Here is a 22,106-nt window from a genome sequence, read left to right as displayed (position 1 = left end):
TTCTAAAAAACAAAACAAAAAACCAAAAACTATAACAATAAAATGACTCTTGATGGCAATCTATTATACTTAGAGAATAATGCCTTCCTTAACTAATAACAGAGAAGCTTCCTCCTGCAGCAGATGGGAACAAATCCAGAGACTCACAACCAGACATTATGCAGAGGGTAAGAGACTTTAGAACACTCAGCCCACAGTGAGTTGTCTCCATCAAAACCCTCTCTTCAGGGTTCAGGGAACCCTATAAAAGAGGAAGCACAAAGAATTTAAGAGCCAGAGTCAATTAACCTAAGCCCATGGGGTCTCATAGAGACTAAACCACCAACCAAAACCATGAAAGGGCTGGACCTAGACCCCCCACACACACACCTGTTTTTAGCAGATATGCAGCTTGGTCTTCAAATGGGTCCCCTAACAATTGGAGCAGGGGCTGTCTGTGACTCTGTTCCCCGCTGCAGAGTAAGCAGATCCCATATCCGTACCTGGACTGCCTGCTTAGGTATCAGCAACAGAGGATATGCCTAGTTCTGCTGGAGCTGGGTGTCTCAGGGTGAGGTGGTACTCAGAGAGGACTTCACCCTCCCTAAAGGGAAGGGGAGAGTGTAATGGAGAGAAGAGGAAGGGAGGCTGCAATCAGGGTATAAAGTGATTTAAAATAAATATATTTGGGAGGGGGTAAAAAGAATTTAAAAGCCAGACAGGATAAAGGACACCAAGGAAACAAAGTCTTTCAAATCAACAGGATGGAAGCACATATTAACTCAGAAATAAGGCAGCATGCACAGGGCCTTCACAGGTCTGTACCTGATGGGGTACTAGAGCTCAGAGAAGTGAACGTACTCCTCTATCCCTAACCCAGAAGCTATCACCAACTGATAACCTTGCAAATGAAAATTTAGTTTCTTTCAAGTGAGTCTCATTGAGTAAACAAGCTAGTCTTCAGGGTAGGCCACGAGCCCAGCAATTGATGGCCAACAGAAAATTAATTCAATGGCTTCTTTGAAAGTTTCTTGCCTCATAACATCATATCAAAGCCTACCCCTACCCACCCCTTTAATTTTAATTTTATCTTATTTTTAAATTCATTTTATTTATATTTTTCTTCTTTTTTTCTACAGGTTCTTTGCATATATATATGCATACATATATATATATATCATACATATATATATATGCATACATATATATACATATGTATGTATGTATATGTATATGTATATGTATATAATGGCTTCCAGTTTAATGTTTTTATGGGACTTCTGAGTGTGCAAATGAGTGGGTCTTTGTTTCTTGTGCCTTTTCTTGGGCTCTTTTTCTTCTGTTTGTTTGTTTTGTCTGATTTTGGTGTGTTCTTGTCTTATTTTATTATCTTTTTTCCTTTATTCTCATCCCTAGAAGCCTATGTGCTATCTAATGAGAGACCAAAAGGGAGGAGATTCAGATGGGAGGGGAGATGGAGAGGGAATGGAAGGAGCAAGAGGAAAGGAAACATTGATCAAGATATATTATGTGAGAAAAATCAATTTTAGATCAAACGGGAAAAGACAAGGTCACTGGTTAAAAAGAGGAAAATAGTTGCATTTACAGTACTTGGTGCAAGTATATAGAGAATAGGTTAATTTTTTATAATTTAATATATTATTATTGTATGTGTGGCAAGTAAATCGTTGTAATTGCATGGAACCCATGGTGCACATATGAAGGTCAGTGCTGGTGTGTGCATTCTATAGTGCACATAGGAAAATCAGTGCTGGTGCATAGATCCCCTGGGGCAAATGGGAAAATCAGTGCTGGTGTGTGGATCCCCTAGTGCACAGGTGAAGGTCAGTGCAGGTGTGTAGATCCCGTGTTACACATGAGGTCAGTGCTGGTGCATGGATTCCATGTTGCACATAGAAGGTCAGTGCTAGTGCATGGATCCCATAGTGTACATGGGAAGGTCAGTGCTGATGCATGGAGCCCCTGCACCATGGGAAGGTTAGAGGACAATAACGGGAGTCAGTTTGCTCTGTACTCCTTGGTTCCCAGGGGTCGAACTCGAGACTGTCAGGCTTGTTCAGTAAGGCTTTTAACTGCAGAGGCATCTTGCATAAATGATCTTTTATAAAATAATCCAAAGACAGCAAACAGTTGTACAGGAGCACCACATTCATTCAGGAATAGAAAGTATGGAAGAAAAACTGGCTGCTATAAAATAATTTCAGTGTCCCAATTCTAGCTGGTCTCCTGAAGAAGATTGTAAATACCCTTATCTAATGCTCAGTCTTCAGGATAGTCTGAAGGTTGAAGATGGAATGAATTTACTATAGCAAACTACTGAAAGCACTTGACACTCACAATTTATAAAGTAGCCTAACGATCCAAAACGTTGGAAAGTAAATAACAGTATTTTCAGAATTGTACAATACTTTCAATTTATAAAGTTGCTTCATCAGTGTCTCATTGATTGTCCTAGGAGGCCCACTTTAAGCAAGCATACAGTACCTTGCGCTCTTTCTTGCATGAGAGCTCTACACAGAAAAAACCATGGGAACTCTGGAAGTTCACCAGATGTTCTGCCTTTGCTCTAATACTCAATACTTAATTAAATAGCTAAAACAAAGTAGATACTTTTAAGTATGTACTGCATATAGAATTGTCAACAAAGAAGTATGACATACAGTCACCTATATGTATGTAACATATGTAGTATAATACAGCAAACAATAATCACCAATGAGCTATTTTAATATCTTAGGCATTTTACTCTATGAAGAGGGATCCTGGCCTAGAATGGGGTCTGATTTCAAAAGCTCATTGTATTCATAGATACTTAAAAGTGTGGTTTTTAAGTAATCATTGATGATCAGATTGGTGATCACAGAAGATCAGTGAGGTTCAATAAAGAGAAAAATGATGACATGGCTCATGCTGACTGAGATTCTACATGTGCCAAACATGTTGAGTGCTTATATTAATTACCTCAAATGGTTTCTTTTACTATTACTATCATCATCATCCTTATTATCATTATTATCACTTACAGTAAGTCTCTACAAACTCATGATATAGAGATGAGTATCCCAGTTTCACTGGAGAAAAACTGAAGCACAAGAACTTATATATATAGCTACTAATGTACAGATATGAGATATACTAGACATTGCTGCTCATGGATCCTATCATCGTAGCTACTTCACTACCCTGCTCTGAGAAAACAATCCCCCTGAAATCTGCTTTACATGAGAGAAGCCCAGAGGGATTGAACATCCACAGAAGTCAATGTGAAGGTCCTTGTCAGTTCATTGAACTAACAGCTCAGATATAAATACTTCTGCCCTGAGAAGCTCCAGCGCTCAGCGGCCTCACTTCTAGGATATTTGGAGTGTTGTAAAGTATGGCCACAGGACATTGAGAGTAGCACAGGGTCTCATGTCATCAAGCAGGCTACATGGGAGCTTCATTTCTAAAACCCCTTATCTGTGATATACACTTCCTTTAAAACAATTTTCTGTACTAAACTTTAACTTTGTACTTGATACAAAAATATTGATGTGAAAAGTAAAAACGTATTAATAATGCTATAGATTGTAACCCTACTCAGTTTTTAATGATAGTACTTTTACTTTAAAATTAAATTATTATCCCAAAGGCACATGTTCTTCTCAGTTGATACAGAAACAGCCTATCTATAGGGACTGAAGAGATGGCTCTACATTTAAATGTTCTTGCACAGGACCCTAGGTTGTTTCCCAGCATGTGTTTTGGGCCACCAAGAACTTCTACCTACAACGTCCAGCTCCAGAGAATCCAATGCCCACATCTGGCCTCTCACATGAACATCTGCACTCCAATGCACATTCTCACACATACACTTAATGAAAAATAAAAAATCTTTGCATAAATTTGGAGGGGTGTGTGTGTGTGTGTGTGTGTGTGTGTGTGTGTATGTGTGTGTTACATAGATATGGAAACAAAAAATGTGGAGAGGTATTGGCATCAAAAGAGGGAAAGCATTTAGAAGTGTTAGTTAAGTTAGGTGTGGTGGCTCAGGCCTGTAATCTCAGCACTTCCTAGGTTGAGGCAGTATGCCCATGAGTGTGAAGGAAAGCACAGATTAAGGACAACAAGCACTGAAAGAACATGGAAATAGGAAATTAAAGAATGGGCATTTTTGAGTTGATGTATGAAGCATGTGATGTTTGTGGTCCTGTGCTTTCTTGGTTAGGGGATGTTTTAATTATTTTTTAAGATTTCTTTATTTATTTTATGCATGTGAGTACACTGTTATCAGTAGTTTGGATGCTTCTTGTCAAGCAGTATAAATGTTCCTTTCTGGTTCTGAGTGGAAAGTTTGAGCATTGTTGTAGCATAAATTGACATAGATCCTGATACTCAAAAAAGTCTATGGTAACTGTGTAACATTGCAGGTTTTGGTTTTTGGTTTTGGATTTGGTTTCCTTTCCTTTCAGCTTCATGTGGGGAGGGTAGGTTAATAGCTGTCCTGATTCACATAGTTAATGGCCAGTTTGGCTGGCTATTCAGTTTGGATTTGCTTTCCCATCACCATAATCATTCATCATTACTATTTGCCATTTACCCCTAGGATTCCTTTCCATCTTTACATAATATTATCTAATGATGCTGGAGAGATAGCTCGGAGGTTAATAACATTCTGTCTTTCTGAGGTTCAGTTAGAATCTCAGGATAAGGGTGAGTTAGCTCGCAACTACCTATAACTCCAACCCCAGGAGGCCTTCACACCACTGCTGTCATGTACACATACCAATACACAGATGAACTCGTCTACAAATAATCCAAAATAAACTATTTTTTAAAAAGAAGACATTCTGTAGCGAGAAGATTACTCAGGAGGTGATGTGCTTGCTGTGCAAATATGACGACTTAATTTCAAATCTCTGCAGCCATGTAAAGCTGACATGGTAGCAGACATGTGTAATCCCTGTGATCCGGCAGGGAGCTGGGAGGCAGAGAGGAGAGAATTCCTAGAATCATGTAGGTAAGCTAGCTTAGCAAATGTACTAGTGACAACAAGAGGCCCTGCTTCAAACAAGGTAGAAGATAAGGAAAAGCACCAAGATTGCCTTCTGACCTTTATACACACACGGAAAGGCATCCTAATACACTACCTGATATGTTGTACATAGTATCTTTTATACTTTCATTTTATATTTTATATTTGCAGTATGTGTATTTCATTCCTATTTTTCATGACTTTTTTTGTTATTCTAATTAAACCTAAGGCTTTGCACAGGTCTACCATTGTCCTATATTTCCAGCCTTCTTTTACATTATTAATTGGTTAATTTTTATCGAGTGTCTCACTTTCAAACCTAGGATGGCCTTGTACTTACGATCTTCCTGCCTTGATCTTTAGATTCCTAGAAATTTGAGGTAAGTTCAGTGGGGCTCAGCTTGAAAGACACCTTTTACATACAAAGAGAAAGGTACTTTTAAAACCATAAACACATTGCCATTATCAATCTAATTTCATTATTTGTTACCTAGATTTGTGCCAAGTTAACAAAAATCATTTAAAATTTAATTTAAAAATTATTTGATTTTTAAATATTTAAGTTATGTAAATATCATTTTAAAATGTAAAAATCATTATTTGATAAAATAACATAGAATGTTCATATTTTCTCTACTTTTTAAAATGTTTTGCGATTTTTATTTGAACAGCAGCTGGCTGATGGAGGATGCTTTAAGGGGGCTTGTTGTTGTTGCTTTGTCCATTTGTCTTACCTCTTTCTCCACTTTCCCTTTTCTTTTACTTCTTTGTGTTTCTTCTCATTTTATTTCTAATGTCAGTTGCTCTGTGGAGGTTTTCACAATCTAAACTGTTTTACATGAGACAGTGTCATTTAATAATCGCCAGAGACCATTTCTTTTCCTAACGGGTAGTTGGTTTTAAGCTGTGATCACGACAGTTAAAGTATTTACAGGGGGCAGGGGATGCTTCTGAAGTAGATGACATTGCATGCTGATGTCTGTTCCTCTTGTTCTTATTCCATAGCCATTGATGGCAGTTCCTGTTGTTCCTGTTGTTCTTATAGACATTCCATAGCCATTGATGGCAGTTGTTGACATCTATATATCTGTCTCACTACCCAACTCAAACTTTCAATTTTACCATTTTTGTTCAACTAACTGCCCAAACTGCTTTTGCACAAAGAAGCTTTCTTTATTTCAGAAGGTAGGGTTTTTTTTTGTTTTTTGGTCTTTTTGGGTTTTTTTTGACAGCTAGTTTTGCTAAACTCAGGAGACATCACTGATTCCCCATTTACTTACAGGTTTGTTTTGTTGTTTGTTTGTTTGTTTGTTTCCAAAACAAATACTTTCCTAGAAAACTTCATCTTCCATCCATTGTTTGGGTATTTTTCCAAATCTCCTGAATGTAAGCTTATGTGATGTATAGAATTTATTTATCCTAGTGTCTTTATTGCTGTTCAAAGGAGTGTTCCTTTGCCCAGCAGGAGAATATTCAAACTGCCACTTGAATCCTTTTATCATAACCATTGGCTGAGGCTTAAGGATCTTTGCTTGTTCAGTTTTTGTCAACTTGGCACAAATCTAGAAATATCTGGAAGGAGTGAACCTCAGTTGAGAAAATATCTCCATAAGACTGTCCTGTAGGCAAATCTGTGGGGTGCTGTCCTAATTAACAACTGATGTGAGATGCTGCAGCACGCAATGAGCAGTGCCATTTCTGGGCAGGTGGTGCTGGCTTATATACGAAAGAAGGCTGGGTGTCCAGGAAGCAGCACCCCTTCATGGATTCAGCTTCAGTTCTGCTTTCAGTTACTGCCCTGACTTCCCTCAGCAATTTAGGATGACATGAAAATTGTAAGAGGAAATAAACCCCCTTTTCCACAAGTTGCTGTTTGTCATGATGCTTTATCAGAGCAATAGAAACTGAAACTGTCCTTAATAAATTGAGTCCTCTGTAGGTTTTATATAATAGCAATTAAAGAAGGAACACTTTTAACGTGAGTGGGAGGATGGCAAGGACCATGGGAGGAGAATAGGGAAAATGCAGGTATGAAAATGATGTAAAAAAATACTAATGTATGTAATTTCCAAAATTTATAAAAAACATTTTAAAAAGAAATAGTCCATAATCGAGGCTTTAAGGAGGATTTTTGCTGTTACTAACTTGACTTAGTAGAAAAAAAGCTAGTTTTTATTTGCTTGTGTTTATACTTCGTGTTCATAACTAGGAAAAAATGACATCCCAGAGGACAGAGCACTTAATTTTTATAAAGCCTGACCTGTTCTACAGTGGACCAAGGTTGCAATATTGTACTGAGAAACTCTTGTGTAGTTCAGTGGTTCAGAATTTCAATTTAGGTTTGCTTTATAAATTTTATGGTCTTATATTTTATATTGTAATTTTGACTTAATTTTGTCACTGTGAGGACTATTCATTAAAATTATATTTATTTGCATGCATAGTTTCAATTATTTTGTGACAGTTTTTGAAAAGTCACTTTGCTCTTTAATATGTTCTGTTGTCAAGTCAGTCAAAATCGGTCATCCATGTGAGTGTGAATTAATTCTGCTCTCCAATACACCCCATTGATCCTAGCATCTCTCAGGCTTGGCTCAGTTCTGTAATCACTTTGACTACAATGAATAGTCTCTCTTTTGTCCTTTTATATTTTTGCCAATGTTCAGTGAAGGGACTTTTTCAGCTCTAATGAACAGACATTTTTATTTTTCCCAGAACTGATACAGGAGTAAGGGTGACTTCCAAATGCCCCACGGTGTTATGCAAAGAGATTGGTGAACTACAAACAGGCACCTGTTGATGCTCAATGTAACCAACCCTGTAGATGAGAAGAATGAATGCCAGTGTAGTTTTAATGTGCCTTCATGTTCTTATAAATGAGGCTGAGCACATTAAAAGCTGTCCCTGTTCCTTGTTCCATGAGTGCCCATCTTTCATCTTGAGTAGTTGGCCTTTACTCTTCTGTGTTGGTAGAAATAGCTTATCACTTAGTAACACAATCCATTATCCTTAATGTGATTTCTATAAACTTTTCTCTGCTCATTTATTTCTAATTTTATTTAAGAAAAAAATATTTTTGTTTTGTTTAAATGCTATTACCTTTATCCTAATAAATTTATGTCTAATTATATTCTTTACTGGGCCTATTTTCAGAACAACTTTAAATTTTCAGATTATCCTGACCTGATAGTATAATTCTCATTTATGACCCCACTCTGATTACCTCGTTTCTCATTTATTGTTAGCAATAATTAGTAATTTGGCATATCTCCTTAAATTCAGTTAACTTATGCTGATTTGTTCAACAAAAGCACATACTTAATTCTTAAGTTCTATCCCTAGTGAAACGTTTATGTGTGCATAGTATGCATATATGTGTACATACATGTTCACATATATGTGGACATATGTATATGTGCAGGTACATTTGTGTACATGTACATGTTGAGGCCTGATATTGCTATCTAGAATCTTCCATGCTTGCTCTCTACTTTATTTATCATGATAGGGTCTCTAGCTGAATCTAGAGCCCACTAGTCTAACTAGCTAATTCCCTCTGAGATCTACTATTTCCTTCCCCTGAACCCTAGGTTTACAGGTAGTTACCACACTTGGGTTCCATGGAACATCAGTCTTTAGACTTCTGTAGCAAACGCTTTATCGACTAAGTGATAAAATCCATTTATCCACCATTAAGCACCTTTTATTCACTCCCTTTCATCCTTTGTTACCTGTTTTTTCTTCCCCTCACTTCTTTCCTTTCCTCTCTTTTTCTTACTCTACTTTTTTGGAAGAAAGTTTCTGTGTACACCGGACACTGAAGAAAAGGGGTTCACTTCATGTAATTACATCACTTACTTGGATTTTATTCACCTTTTCTTCATGTGAAATATAGTTACATGCCCTTGTCTTTCTGATATATACTTTATGCTTCGCCTTGAACCCAACACTATTTTAATTGCCTGTTAAATTATACTTGGCTTTTGGCATAACCTCATAAGTGTGTGTTTGTGTGTGTTTGTGTGTATGTGTATGCGTTCTTACTTTCTACTACAAGATGATCTAAGCTCATTTCGTATATCTCCTATCAGTATCTTAGAATCAGTCATTTCTCCCCAGTGCTCTCTTCCTTTCAGTGGAGCATAGTGCTAGAAACCAAGAACTGGGTGCTTATTACGACTGCAGCTCAGGAAAAAAAGCATATACGTATCTGTTAGTGTATGAGTATACGCATATTTATAAAATTTCTATATATTAGATGCTTATATTTCTATTATTGGTATACTTGCATCTCTATTAATGAAGGCATGACTTATAATTATTATCTCCAACACTACTCCTTTATATGTAACAATCTGTTTGGTTCCCCTGGGCTACTTCAACAGTATTGAACCTGGTTTTTATACCTGCCATTCATTGGATTCCAAAATGTGTATAGAAGGGAACTAAAATTGTTAATCGGAAAAAAGAATAAATGATAAATAAATAAAAATTTTAACAGTACTCAAATGAGGAAACAACCGTGCCAGCTAGAAATCTTATGTACTTGTGTATGCTTTTGCCATGGGCTAATCATCATCATAATTATTGTTCCACTTTTCATTATTTTCCTCAATGAAATGGTTTCATATATTTTTATATGAAAACAATCATATTTATCATAGTCTGCATTCTTTCCTAGAATCTTTTAGCCTTGCAAATGAATTTTATTGTATAAAATGAGATGCAACAATTGTGTAAGCTTAGACAGACCTTTGATGCCATATATATACATAGTACCCAGGCAGTATTTCTTGAAGTTCTAGTTGTGCCTTGTGTTCTCCATACCCCGGGGGGGGGGGGGCGCTGGTCTGTGAAGTGTTCCTATAGCTTTACTTAATTTTGGAATGCATGTAATATGAATATTATGATATACAGTTATGCAGAGACTGTGTGAAGATCCTGTGTTATATCTGCATTTTTCACTTGATATTATACTGTTAAGACTGACCCATGTTCTTCTTTGTACACCAATTTTTTTAAAACTTTTTCAGCACCATATACTTTCACAAATTTACTTTCTAATAGACAGGTTCCATGTATATTTTATGGACTTACATAGGCCTTTTTTTTTTAGATAATGTGTATGTCTATAGAGAAATAGAAACATTATAAATGCATTTTTAAAAAAATCACCTTTTTGCATGTGCATATAGATAGAAATATTGTACAGAACAAAATTTGATATGGTCAAACAAAGTAGCATTCAACCTACAATGTAGCTACTCATTTCCTAGTTGTTTACCACCTATTTTTGGATGTAATTGTAGGAATCACTTGGCAGGATATCTGCTACCTTCTCTTTTTGGAAATACTACTGAATCACATATCCTCCTGTGCGTCAGGCATTTCTGTTACAGAAAAGGACACTTATTTGGCTGCGTAGAAGCAGTCCCTTACATATTTTAAACATCAATCCATTGTCACCTTTGAATATTGCAAAATACCTCTTCTTCCTCCACTATGTATTTATGACCATTGTTGGGCAAATTTACTACTTTAGTTTTCTGATTTTTGAGCAGTGATTATGTGACCTGGGAGGTTCACCTGGCTCTGTGTAGTTGTTGTTGAAGCATCAAGTATGGTTCTGGCTTCAGACACTACAGGTGTACACCTGCCCTCAGAACCAGAGTTTCTCAGGCTCAGACTTTCAAGCTGTTCTTGATCTTTGCTCCAATTGTATCTTTGTTGATGGGTTTTTAGATCTGTATTATTAATACTTTAAATTCCTAGTAAGATTTACAGAGTTGGCATTAAAAGTACTTTGAGTTATACTATACTGGGGTTTATGCATGTAACTTTTTTTAGTGTTGAATTTTTCTTATTCCAAATATGTGATCTATTTATGGTCAGGATTACCCAAAAAATTCACAGTTCAAAGCCAACTCAGCTCTGGCCCTCAGCATCTTGGGATGTTTCAGAGATTTGCCAAGTGTATTTCATAGAAGATTAGTCATATTGTTCCCTTTATAAATGGTGATATTTATCCACGTTATTTCAAGTCTAAGAAACATGTCAAGGTGATTCACATCTTGAAATTGAATATGAAAGTAGCTTTGATGTGGAGTGTATTATGATAATGGACTAAGTTACCACCTGCTGAATATTTAGTGTTTACCATCTTCCTTGTGAAGAAAATGTATATCAACATATTAACCGTCTCCATTTTAACATGGAAATATTGTAATATGGTATAATTATTAATAAAATACCTTAATTTCTGAGTTTTTAATTAGAAGACAGTTCTTTAGTTTCTTGGGTTTTATTTTTCACAAGTGGACTTCCAAATAATAGAGAAAACATTGAGATAAACATTAACATAGTTTATCTTTCTTTTTTTATGCCTCACAAAGGTAGCTAATTTTAAGCTTATCTCAGTCTGTAGTTTCTCACTATATTTTCTGGTTTCATATAAATGAAGAGGTATTCCCACTTTCATTGTCAAAATAAATCTGTAATTTGTCTTTCTATAAGTCATAACAACTAATTATGGCATGTATATATACTTTTCAGTGTTCATGTAAGTGCTTTCAGTTGTAATTGATAGATTTCGAATTAGGATGTAAATATTAAGGTCCATTCATGGTTTGGGGCCTTCAGCTGTGTCCATTTAATGTTTAGTATCAGGGATTAACTGTGTGGTCCATCAGTGCTCAGAAGAGTATTATTCCCTCCATCAGGAGGAGCAGCGACCCTCGAGAATCATTTCCTCCTTTAGTGCTGAAACAAAGAATGCCTCTACAGCTTTGCTGAGGACTCATTAAAACGCCCAGGGCTTTCAAGAACCATTCATTGGTTCTCATTTGTAGGGAAAATCTCATTATCTGCACCAGATTCATATAATCATCTGAGTACTTGTCATAACTTCGACCGGGTCTCTGCTATGGTAAATCCCAGCACATCTCAAGTTAGGCAGTTTGTCTCATAGCACTAGGGCCTTGCATGCTCCTGAATGAAGGGGCACTGTGTCCTAAAGAAGCCTGACTCTTTCACAGTTCCTCCATCTCTCCACATGTAGTACAGTTGTTAGTCTTTACCTTTTCATCATTTTAAAACCAGTTCACAAGTTTTCAGTTAGAGATGCCAGATGAACACAGCACAGGCATAAAAGCTGACAGTCTGAACAGCAGGGGGTGAAAGAAGAGCTTCTCAGCTCATCCACAAGGTGCCAGAGAACTGAGTCCTGGGGGTCAGAAAGCATCACATTCACCTTTCCGCACTGCCTGTGACATGCAGACTTCTCTGACTGGGGGTGAGTGTGTGCATGTACAAGTATGTGCATTTCTGAGAAGTGTCAGGTGGATGTGGTACCTTACATGCAGACTATTACAGACACCATGTTTCATCTTTTTTGCAGATTCTAACTTTTAAATTGAATGAGTTAATTTATCAATAACCAAAACTAATGAGTACAACCATCTACCCGCTCTCAGAAAAAGATTATAAGAGGAAAAAAGTTTTATTGAGGGAGGAGATACTACGTGCTTTAAAAATCACTGCAATTGTCTCTCTTATAAGAAAAAGAAAAGAGGATTGTGAAGGCTACTCCTGGTGGATACATCTACAAAAGATGTACCCTCTTGCAGCAAAAGGAGGTGAACACTGAAGAAGACAGGGTGGAAAGCCAGAGGATCAGGGAGTTTGTTTTGAGACTGTTTCATAGTAATATCAGAAGCTACACCTATGAGGTCTCACTGGGTAATTTTAATGTCATCTTGACCTAAACTAAAGTCATCTAAGAGGAGGGAAACTTGATTAAGAAAATGCCTCCATAAGATAGGACTGTAGGTAAGCCTGTCCTATTAATTATTGAATGATGGGGGAAGGGCCAAGCCACAGGGTGCCACCTATGGGTTGTGTCCAGGACTCTATAAGACAACAGGATGAACAAGCTAGTGGGATCAAGCCAGTAAGCATTACCCCTCCATTGTCTTTGCATTGGTGCCTGCCTCTAGATTCTTGCCCTTTTTAAGTTCCTATCCTGATTTCCTTCCTTAAATAATAGTGATGTGTAAGTATAAGCCAAATAAACCCTTCCTTCCCAACTTTTTCTACTCATTGTGTTTCATCACAGCAATGGTAACCCCAAAGACAGTGAGCTGAACAATGATACCAACAGCCATGCCAAAGTGGGAGGAAAAAATAAGTTTGCCAAGCCTCAACCTTACACAAAGAACAACAAGCAGTTCAGGAATGCTGAGAGCAGGAGAAATAATCTTCCCCAGGGAAGATCATACCAACTAATTGTCCAGTACCAAATAGTCAGTCCTGAAAACAACATACACACAAGTAACATACAGACCAAGGAGGCTATATTTAGAAATATACATGTATACACACACACACACACACACACACACACACACACACACACTATATTTAGAAATATACATGTATACACACACACATACACACACAGCAGTTATTGAAAAAAAAGTTTCATGAACGAGCAAGGAGAGTTCTATGAAAGGGTTTGGAGAGAGGGAAAGGAAGAACTGATAAAACTATATCGTGGTCTCAAAACAACAGAAGAAAAATAGGTTAATGTTGCATGAAATATTAAATGGAAATCCACGCTACTGCTGGCAAGGCACCAGTGGGCAGACCTACCTGTTCTCAGCCTGGCAGACTGTCTGACTCAGAGCTCTGAAATCTCTCCATTGCGGGCCTCTGCCACACAGGCCCCACACTTCTAAATTCACACAGCTGGCTGGGGTGCCCTGCTGTGTACCTTTCTCTGGAACCCAGCTGAGTCGACATGTGAAGGAAAACACCACACAGTCTTAGTTCAGAATCAATAGACAACACATTCCCTGTGCACAGAAACTAGCATCCTAATTTTGCAAACTATTTTAAGTTATAAATCCTCTGGTGGAAGATTCACCTAAAACCCTGGCTACCTACATTGTGCCTCCATGTTCTCCCTGTCTTAAAGGAAGTTTATTTCTCCTCCCTCCCCTCTTCCTCTCTCATACCAGGAAGTCCCGCCTTCTTCCCGAGCTGTGATTGGTCCCTTGAAATCTTTATTCACTAGGCGAAGTTTCTGCCACAGGTTCATATCACTTTGCAGAGGAATCCTTCTTTTCCTTGATCAGGATGACAGCCAGGCTCCTACTTTAACAGTGTACAATGCAAATTAAAGGTTGAAGAGCTATTTTTTTAAATGAGTAATATTTAAAATGAGTCACTGATAATTTAAAAATATTACAAAATCTTATTTCCCCAACATTTTCTATCAGCTGTGGTATTCCGTTATGGTCTGAATGTAAACAGCCCCTTCCAGTTTGATTACTACACAGACGGTGTGGTCGCACAGAATAATGCTGCCAGATAGGCTAAGATCAGGCAACAGAACAAGGGGATTTTTAAAGTCAGACATAATTTGGATTATTGATTGCTTATTCTTTTCCTGAAAGAGCCTCTGTACTATTTACTGGGTTGGTTTTTATAGCAATGTGATACTCACAGCAACCTGACATTCCAGTGTCAATTGACCAAGGCATGAGAACCCAGGCTGTGTCGGTGTGATGTAGACAGAGACTTCACAGGAAAGCTCTTAATGGACATTGTAAGCCACCATTTGTTTCTCATGCTCTCCACTGGCTTATCTGACAGAGTAAAGAGGGCAGTAGAGTATGAACAACACAGCACTTGTACTTACCAAATATCTCTTAATGAAAACTGTATCTGTGATTTTAACTGCTGTGTGGGGCAGTGCTCTTCTCATGGCTGCTTGTTACTCCACAAGAATTTCTGTCACAGCAATAAAAACATGAGAGGCCCACATTAGTAATGTTTTCTGCTTTGTGTCCATCCCAGACTGTATTGGAATGCAAGTCAAAATGAGAATGGTGATAACCAAGGTGACTGGCAGGAGTGAGGTGGGTCTGATACTGAGTGGCATTTTAGGGTATGGAGAAGCACTCATGTTTATGCTGAGGATTGCAATAGTGTATAGCAACACTGATATCAGGGGTCCTCTGTTGCTACCATTTCACTTTCATCTATGTAAAGTTTGAATTTGTTAATGTTAGTAAAATACTTGAAGTCGGAGTCCTAAATGTCCAGTTTTCTCGTAAAGTTGTGTGACTCAATAGAAGGGATGGAAGAAGAGAATAAACACTTTTATTAATGACTATAACTAGGGGGGATTATAAAAGTAGTCTACTCATGTCAGGTCACATTCCCTTAAGCCTTCTTCCCATAAATGTCACAATTCAGCAGTAAGCACACCAATCTTACTTCAGTTTGTCTTCTCCCTATTGTGAGAAATGGTTTATAAACAGAAGAACAGGGAATAAGTTTTCATGGACTGAAGAAACTCTTCTGTCCACAAAATTAGAAGTACTTAAAAGGGCAGTTGCTGATTTATGTATCTCCTTACCTCAGTAGAGAGTTTGTGCTATGGTTCTCAAGATTTTAAATCAGAGGTAGAATTAATTATCTGGTAAGACATTTTGATTGGATCACAAGAAATGAGATTCAGCAGATCTGACTTTTTCAGCATTTTTGTGTCCTATAAATTTAAATTTTATAATATATATACACATGTACATATATATGATAAATGTTAAAATTCTAAGTTAAAGTTTGACTTCTTTAAGATACTGAATAGTTTGTGAAGTTACTTGTTAGTTATCTTACTTGAAAATATGTTTGAAAAGAAACATATAGTAGCCTAGATTTGAGTAAATCAAAAATATTAAGCTATTTAGAACTAAGTCAGTGATATCCTAATAAAATGCCTTATGCTGGCTAAAACTGACATCTTAAGAGAAACAGTTGTGGGGATAGTTGAAGAGATAATTTGTTTGAAAAATAAGTTGTCTTGGGTTTACAAATAAACCGTCTTCAGAACTTGAAACAAATCTTCCATGTTATAAAAAAAAATGCTGTCCTTCTCACCAGATATACTTCCTATAAACTGTTTCTATGATACTCTGCAGATTATTATTGACTAAGTTTCAATGTACAGTACTGTTTATATGTTCATTCATCAAGCTATAGTGTGCAGCTCAGAACTTGTCACCCCCCACCCCCTGTGCTAATATCTGCCATTGGTTCCAGGCTGTTAACTGATGGGCACCCTTTGTCTTTTGTTATCTTTCCTTTGCTAGTCTCACCTGTAGTCCTAAGTTCCTTATAGAGTGAGTCAAGTAATTCTGCTTTCAACTTCCAACACAACAGACTTTCCAAAGAACCCTTGAGTTTCCACTTCAGGGTATAGCCTGAGATTGGACCAGAAATTGTGACTTTCTGTTGTCTAGTTTCTTCTAATTATATAAGTTAAACAATACTTTGATAACAACCCTTTATCTTGCTCCTGTGAACACAGATTCTTTGTATCGTAATTACTGCCAACATTTTGGAGGATTTGAGTGTCTCATGGCTACAACTCCACTCTTGCTGCTTTTTATGATAATTGAGTCTACCTTTCTACTAATCCTGAATGGCAGGGCTGGCAACGTAGCTCAGTTAGTAATACACCTTCTGTGCAAGCAGAATAGCCTGAGCCCCTAGTACCTTTATAAAGGCTGAGCCTGAAATGTATTGATAATGACTAGAGGGGCAGACATAGGCAGATAACATCGGCTCAGTGGCCACCCCATCTGTCTGAATTATCTATCTCCAATTCAGTGAGAGGTAAGAGATCCTGGATCGAAGTATAAAGTAGTATGGGATAGAAGAAGTGAACCTTTGACCTTCATATGCATGCAGAGATGCACATGTACACATATGCATAACACACAACAAAAACCTTAACAACTGACTTGTACGTATTTCTTCATAGCTCTCCTGTTAGGCACGCTGAGGATCCCAAGTAGGCATAACATCCCTCTTACTAGTGGCCATGGGAGAGAGGAGCCTTTTCTGAGCAGCCTTGAGTCTGAAGTTAGTCGCTGCTCTAAAGCTTCCTCCTGATCCTGGTATTCATTCCTCCCCAGCTTCTTTTCTCTCGTGCTTCTAATCTACTCACAGCCATGGTTAAATGAAGGGCTTGGTCTTTTGAAAGCCTGCTGACTCTTCCATGCCAGGTTTTTAACCACTGCCCAGCATCATCTCCCCCATTTGCTGCCGAATTCTAAGGATGTAAACTTTATCAAGAGTGAGCAAAGGCAGTTGAGGAGGTTTTTCTCCACCCTTTACTAGAGTCCTTGGAACGAAACTCCATCCTCCACCAACAAAGTACTGCAATACCTACATGCTTTCTGTTTCCTTTCTTGGGTTTATTCTTCTTTGAACTTTGGCATCAGTCTTTTCTATCCATGCATGGCTCTCACACTTGCCTATTATTTCGCTCTTGCATCTCCTTTAGTGTTCAGATCCTAGCTTCCCCCAGCGGATAGGCTAATTTCAGCCTTTGCCCTTGTTCCTGAGCTAGTGACCCTGACGAAGGGGAGTACTGAACAAAAGGATGACCTGTTGCTTTGCAGGTCACAGGTTCAAAGTCATTTCACGGATTAGAGAGTTTAGTCTTTAATAGGAAAATGCAGGATGACTCCCCACAGCCTGTACATTGCAGGTGAATCAGAAAAGGTTTTAGCTCATTAGTTCAAGTATTCCTACTCTGGTCTTTCTGGTTTTACTCTTTCCCAGAAGAATCCTCACCTTGACATAAAAGACTTGTTGGGAAGCTGAAGACATAACCTTAATGGGAACTCTGTCCTCTGTAATGAAAACCTGGCCCTGATCCTCGGGTTTTGTATACCCTTGTGAAGATGGGGGCTTACATAGACTTCTAATGAGGTCCATGAGGTCTATGCCATTCAAGACACTTCACTAGGCTTCCTTTCCAGGTACGCCTTACTGTGGCATGCACACTTTTTTTTTTTTCTAAATGAAAAGAATAAAAACTAAAACTTCCCAGTACCTTACCGTGAAGCTTCAGTCCCGTGGCATGATGTGTGAGGGATTGCCTTTGACTTGATATTGCTGTTTTCCCTGTTAGAGCTGTCTCTGTTGTTTATTAGTATACAGAACAAAATAATATTGATGGCTGCTTTATGTGAGCTACTTACTCATTCCAGTCACTCTGACCATTGGATAAGATCCACGTGAAAAAAAAAAAAAAGTAATTGATAGAAGCGGTTTTATTATACAAAGTCTCACAGCCCAGTAGCGGAATATCCAGTCTATATGGGTTCTCAGTACAAACAGCTGATTCTCTTAATACCAATCGATGCCAACAAAAAGATAAATAGATTAATAAAGAAATTGAAGTAGACTCACAATATTGTTAACAAATTGTCACCTTGTAACTGCTAATGAAATTTTATTATCTATCCCTAAGATATAAAACTAAATAGAAAACAATATCTAAATTTTCATACAGATAAATATGTCTGTTCCTCATAGATTGAAAAAGATGGCTTTAAATTAAAGATTGCTATTTTGCCTAACCCTTTGTTTTTAACCTTTTCTCAGGTACACCAGTACTTCTCAGAAGCGTTTGATAACCATGACTGTAAATATTATAAATAATGTCACTAACAGTAAGAAAAAGACTTCCCGGTTCTCTTCCCTAAAGACCTCTGCAGCAAAGAAACGCTGATCTTTCATGAGGAAAATTTAAAAGATTTAGCTCTCTTTTTAAATCTTCTCATTTAAAATGTTCCTTTCTCTTTGGAAACAGTTTGTGTATCTATTTCACTTGCCAGCATGGCACTGGCTCTTACTACAGCATGCCAAAATCATTCATGTTTTGGTCACTTCGAGGGTAAAATAACTATGTTGTGCTTGGATTTATTGTGACACACACTAGCTAAATTTGATGAATTTAGCCTCAGAGGGTAACGTAGACTGGTTATTGAAATGCCAGCATTACTCAAGAATGGGACCTGTACTTTTATAACCTCAGAGACTGCTTTCTTACCAATGACTTTAGAAATTAAGCTCTAAGAACATCCCTGGTGCAGCTTTTCTGGGGTGCCTGCATTCGCCAGTAAAAGTGCAGTGTGCCTCCCATGGAGGTGTGGAGGGGGAAATGCTATCAGTTATTTAGAATCTGATTTATACCTGAAGAGAGTGGCTGCCACTCTGTGATTTCAGGGAAGCTGGGTATCAAGGAGCAATTTTCAAAGAATTGAAAGCTGGTGCTAGGTTATGAATAAACTCAGGAAAGTTCTGACCTTCCCTGTCAAATGATAAGGCTGTAAATATGTTGGCAACTCCACTATGATGTAAGTACCTGTTTTGTTTTGTTTTTTTTTTTTCCCTTCTCTGTGAAGCTCCCAGGGTATAGAAAATCAGTAATAGCAAACTAAAACAAAATTTATTATATGAAAAACAATTAGAAAAGTAAATAATCCTGTATATAGTGCATAGGAGGCAGCTGCTGGTATGTTGCTTCTGAAATATATCTGGAATTAGATTTTTCCCATTTGAAACAATAACATCCTAATGAAATTTAAAAGACTGATTAGGTCGCTATTAAATGAAGTTTATTTAAATGAAGACAGCTATTGGATAGAAAGTGAGGTAGTGTGTAATATTTTGAATGCTTTCTTCCCATTATGCAAATTTTATTTTGTAATATGTATGGTTCTTGCTAAAATGTAGTATTTTAAATAATTGCTTAAAATATATAACACACAGATAACATCTGGTACCACATGCTCTGCGTGATGTCTAACCTAATAACTCATGGGGATCATTTCTTCTTTCTGACCTTAGCACTACCTGGTTGGCGGCTCAGAAGAAAATAAAGATGAACAGGGAGGAATCATTTCAGATAGTTTCTGGGTACCTGGGAGCTTTTGTGTATCTTTTTGTTTGTTTATTTGTTGTTTTTTTTTCCCTTTAGGAAACACACACACAAAGAAAAATAAACTTGCCAATCCTTCACTTTTTAAAAATCAGTCCACATGCTCTCTGGAACAAAAGTTTTAAGAAATGAATTTTCTCTCTCCTGGTCTCTTAAAGCCGAAAGGACACAGAAGGAAGGAAGAAAGATGGCAGCCAGAAGGCAGACAAAACAGTACAGGCCTCCACATCTAGACAGGGCTGAGAGTAGAGAGCTTTAGCCGACTGTTATATCTTGGAAACTGTGGCTCAAACAACTGTAAGCATGTTTTATCTTGCAAAGATTCTCTATGGTCAGGATTTAGAAGTTGGCTGGCTCTTCAAGCAAAGGGTCTTAGGAGACTCATTTGTCTTGGCATTGGTTCACTGTGGCATGCAGCCCACTCCCACAGCAGGAGAGCTGGCATTGACTGTACATATATAGAAGTAACAGATTAGTCTCCAGAAAGGGCCCTTGAGGTCTTTGTGACACAGTGACTAGCCTTCCTCAAAGAAGCAATCTTCAAGCAAGAGAGCAGCTGTCTTTTCCTTTTTATTTTTTCTTATAATTTCAGCCTCAAAATTTACAAAGCAACACCCTGTCCATAACTCACACAGATAGGTCTTAGTAGTTATATGAAATATAAAGAAAAAATACCAGATGGCACTGTTCATGATACAGTAAGGATCATGTTGGAGACATTACTACAGAGCAATGTGGCAAATAAAGATGTGGCCTCACACTTGCACATATATCGTTGCAATAAGAGATAATGTACCTTCAGTCAAGTTGAGGTTGAGTGTGAACAGGTCATCCTGAGTACACCTACAGAGATGGAAAGCATGAAGAATGTTGACATGCCACATGCTGTTTTAAACACATATGGCTGTTGTACTGAGTTGTACCCTCATTGTAATAAGCTCTTTTGAAGTACAGAAGTGGAAGTAAATTACACTAAGGTGTATTTCTTTCAGAAATCTTACCATGATTTTGCATCAGTGACTCAAAAGGTACTTTCCTTCATTTCTTCAAGAATAAATGAACAAAAAACAAAAACAAAACAAAAAACAACTGCACAAATATCAGTGCATTTACATTCTGATTTCAATTGATTGCACATCTTCTAGAAGGGGTGTGGAAATGAGAATACTGTACCATGAAGAATTGATTTGCACAACTGAAAACATGCATGCATTCTGACATTCTGTTTACTGTTCCACACAGAATTACCTTCAGCCAAGAACGCAGAAGTGTAACATGACTCATGGAAGATACTAAATGCTATCTTGTAGGCTTATGCTTTCCTGGGCTTCCTATACACCCGCAGATATACATCTTCATAGGATGATACTCTCTACAGTTTGCTAGTTCCTCCTACATCAGTTAATAAGCAGGGCATTCACCCATAGTCATGCCCACCAGCTAGGTTAATCTAGGCAATTCCACAATTATAACTCCTTATTTTACTGTATGTTGGGTCAAGTTAACTGGCTAGGACTGTTTTAAGTACTACTTCTCAGATTGCTTCCTGAATATGTTATTCTAACATTCTTGACAAAAACTGAAAAGCAGAATTTTTAAAATTAAAAGTATTCAATTTTGTGGTGTCTCTGTTTTGTTTTGATAATAAAAGAAGAGCAGATGTTTCTTTATATTTGTTCTCAGTCAGATACCATTGTTAGTATTTTAAATATCAAATCATTTGTTCCCTACAACTACCCATTTATTCTATTTTTATAGATTTAAAAACAAAACTTGTACTGTTAGAAATGGATTTAGATCTACAATGTTTTTAGCACATGTGCAGTTGACTACTGTGCAGATATCAACACCAGCTATCTAGAAACTAGGATTCATTAACAGTGACTGGTAGCCTTCACACCAGAGATCTAGAAAGGGGAAGAGAAACATTTAGAAACTTAAGTATATTTCTCTTAATTGAGGTGCCAGGGTGAGTCAGGTAGGTCTGGCTTATTTCTTACAAGGTCCAGGGCAACTAGCCAGTGAAAACTGGACTGATGGATAGGATCTTCTTGAGATGTGAGCAAGCAGTGTGGAGGTTCTGACTCAGCGTAGGAATGAAAGGCATCTGCCTCTGTTCAGAATATAATTGATAGGGTTTCTTGTGGGCTATAGGTTGTGTGTGAGCAGGAAAATATTTGGCCATCAGCTGAAAGGATGGAGTAACCATTAACAGAGAACAAAAGCTGAATAGGGTAGACTTGAGAGGAATAATCAGATATAGAAAATAGGGTTTTGGCATTGAAAACC

General features: G+C 37.6%; 1 protein-coding gene and 1 long non-coding RNA gene across 5 annotated transcripts in view; one reads left to right on the top strand and one right to left on the bottom strand.

Annotated features, from left to right (window-relative positions):
- Window positions 1-14,002, bottom strand: part of 9430018G01Rik (RIKEN cDNA 9430018G01 gene) — a 31,890-nt gene extending 17,888 nt beyond the window's left edge. Inside the window, exon 1 of the long non-coding RNA NR_045988.1 lies at window positions 13,664-14,002. This is a non-coding gene — a long non-coding RNA (RIKEN cDNA 9430018G01 gene). The remainder of the gene's footprint in view (window positions 1-13,663) is intronic.
- Tpk1 (thiamine pyrophosphokinase) overlaps window positions 1-22,106 on the top strand; it is a 328,217-nt gene that overhangs the window by 211,362 nt on the left and 94,749 nt on the right. The window lies entirely within an intron of this gene.

The sequence above is a fragment of the Mus musculus genome, chromosome 6 (assembly GCF_000001635.26).
Source record: "Mus musculus strain C57BL/6J chromosome 6, GRCm38.p6 C57BL/6J".
NCBI lineage: Eukaryota > Metazoa > Chordata > Mammalia > Rodentia > Muridae > Mus > Mus musculus.
This window is presented reverse-complemented; position numbering and strand designations above follow the sequence as displayed.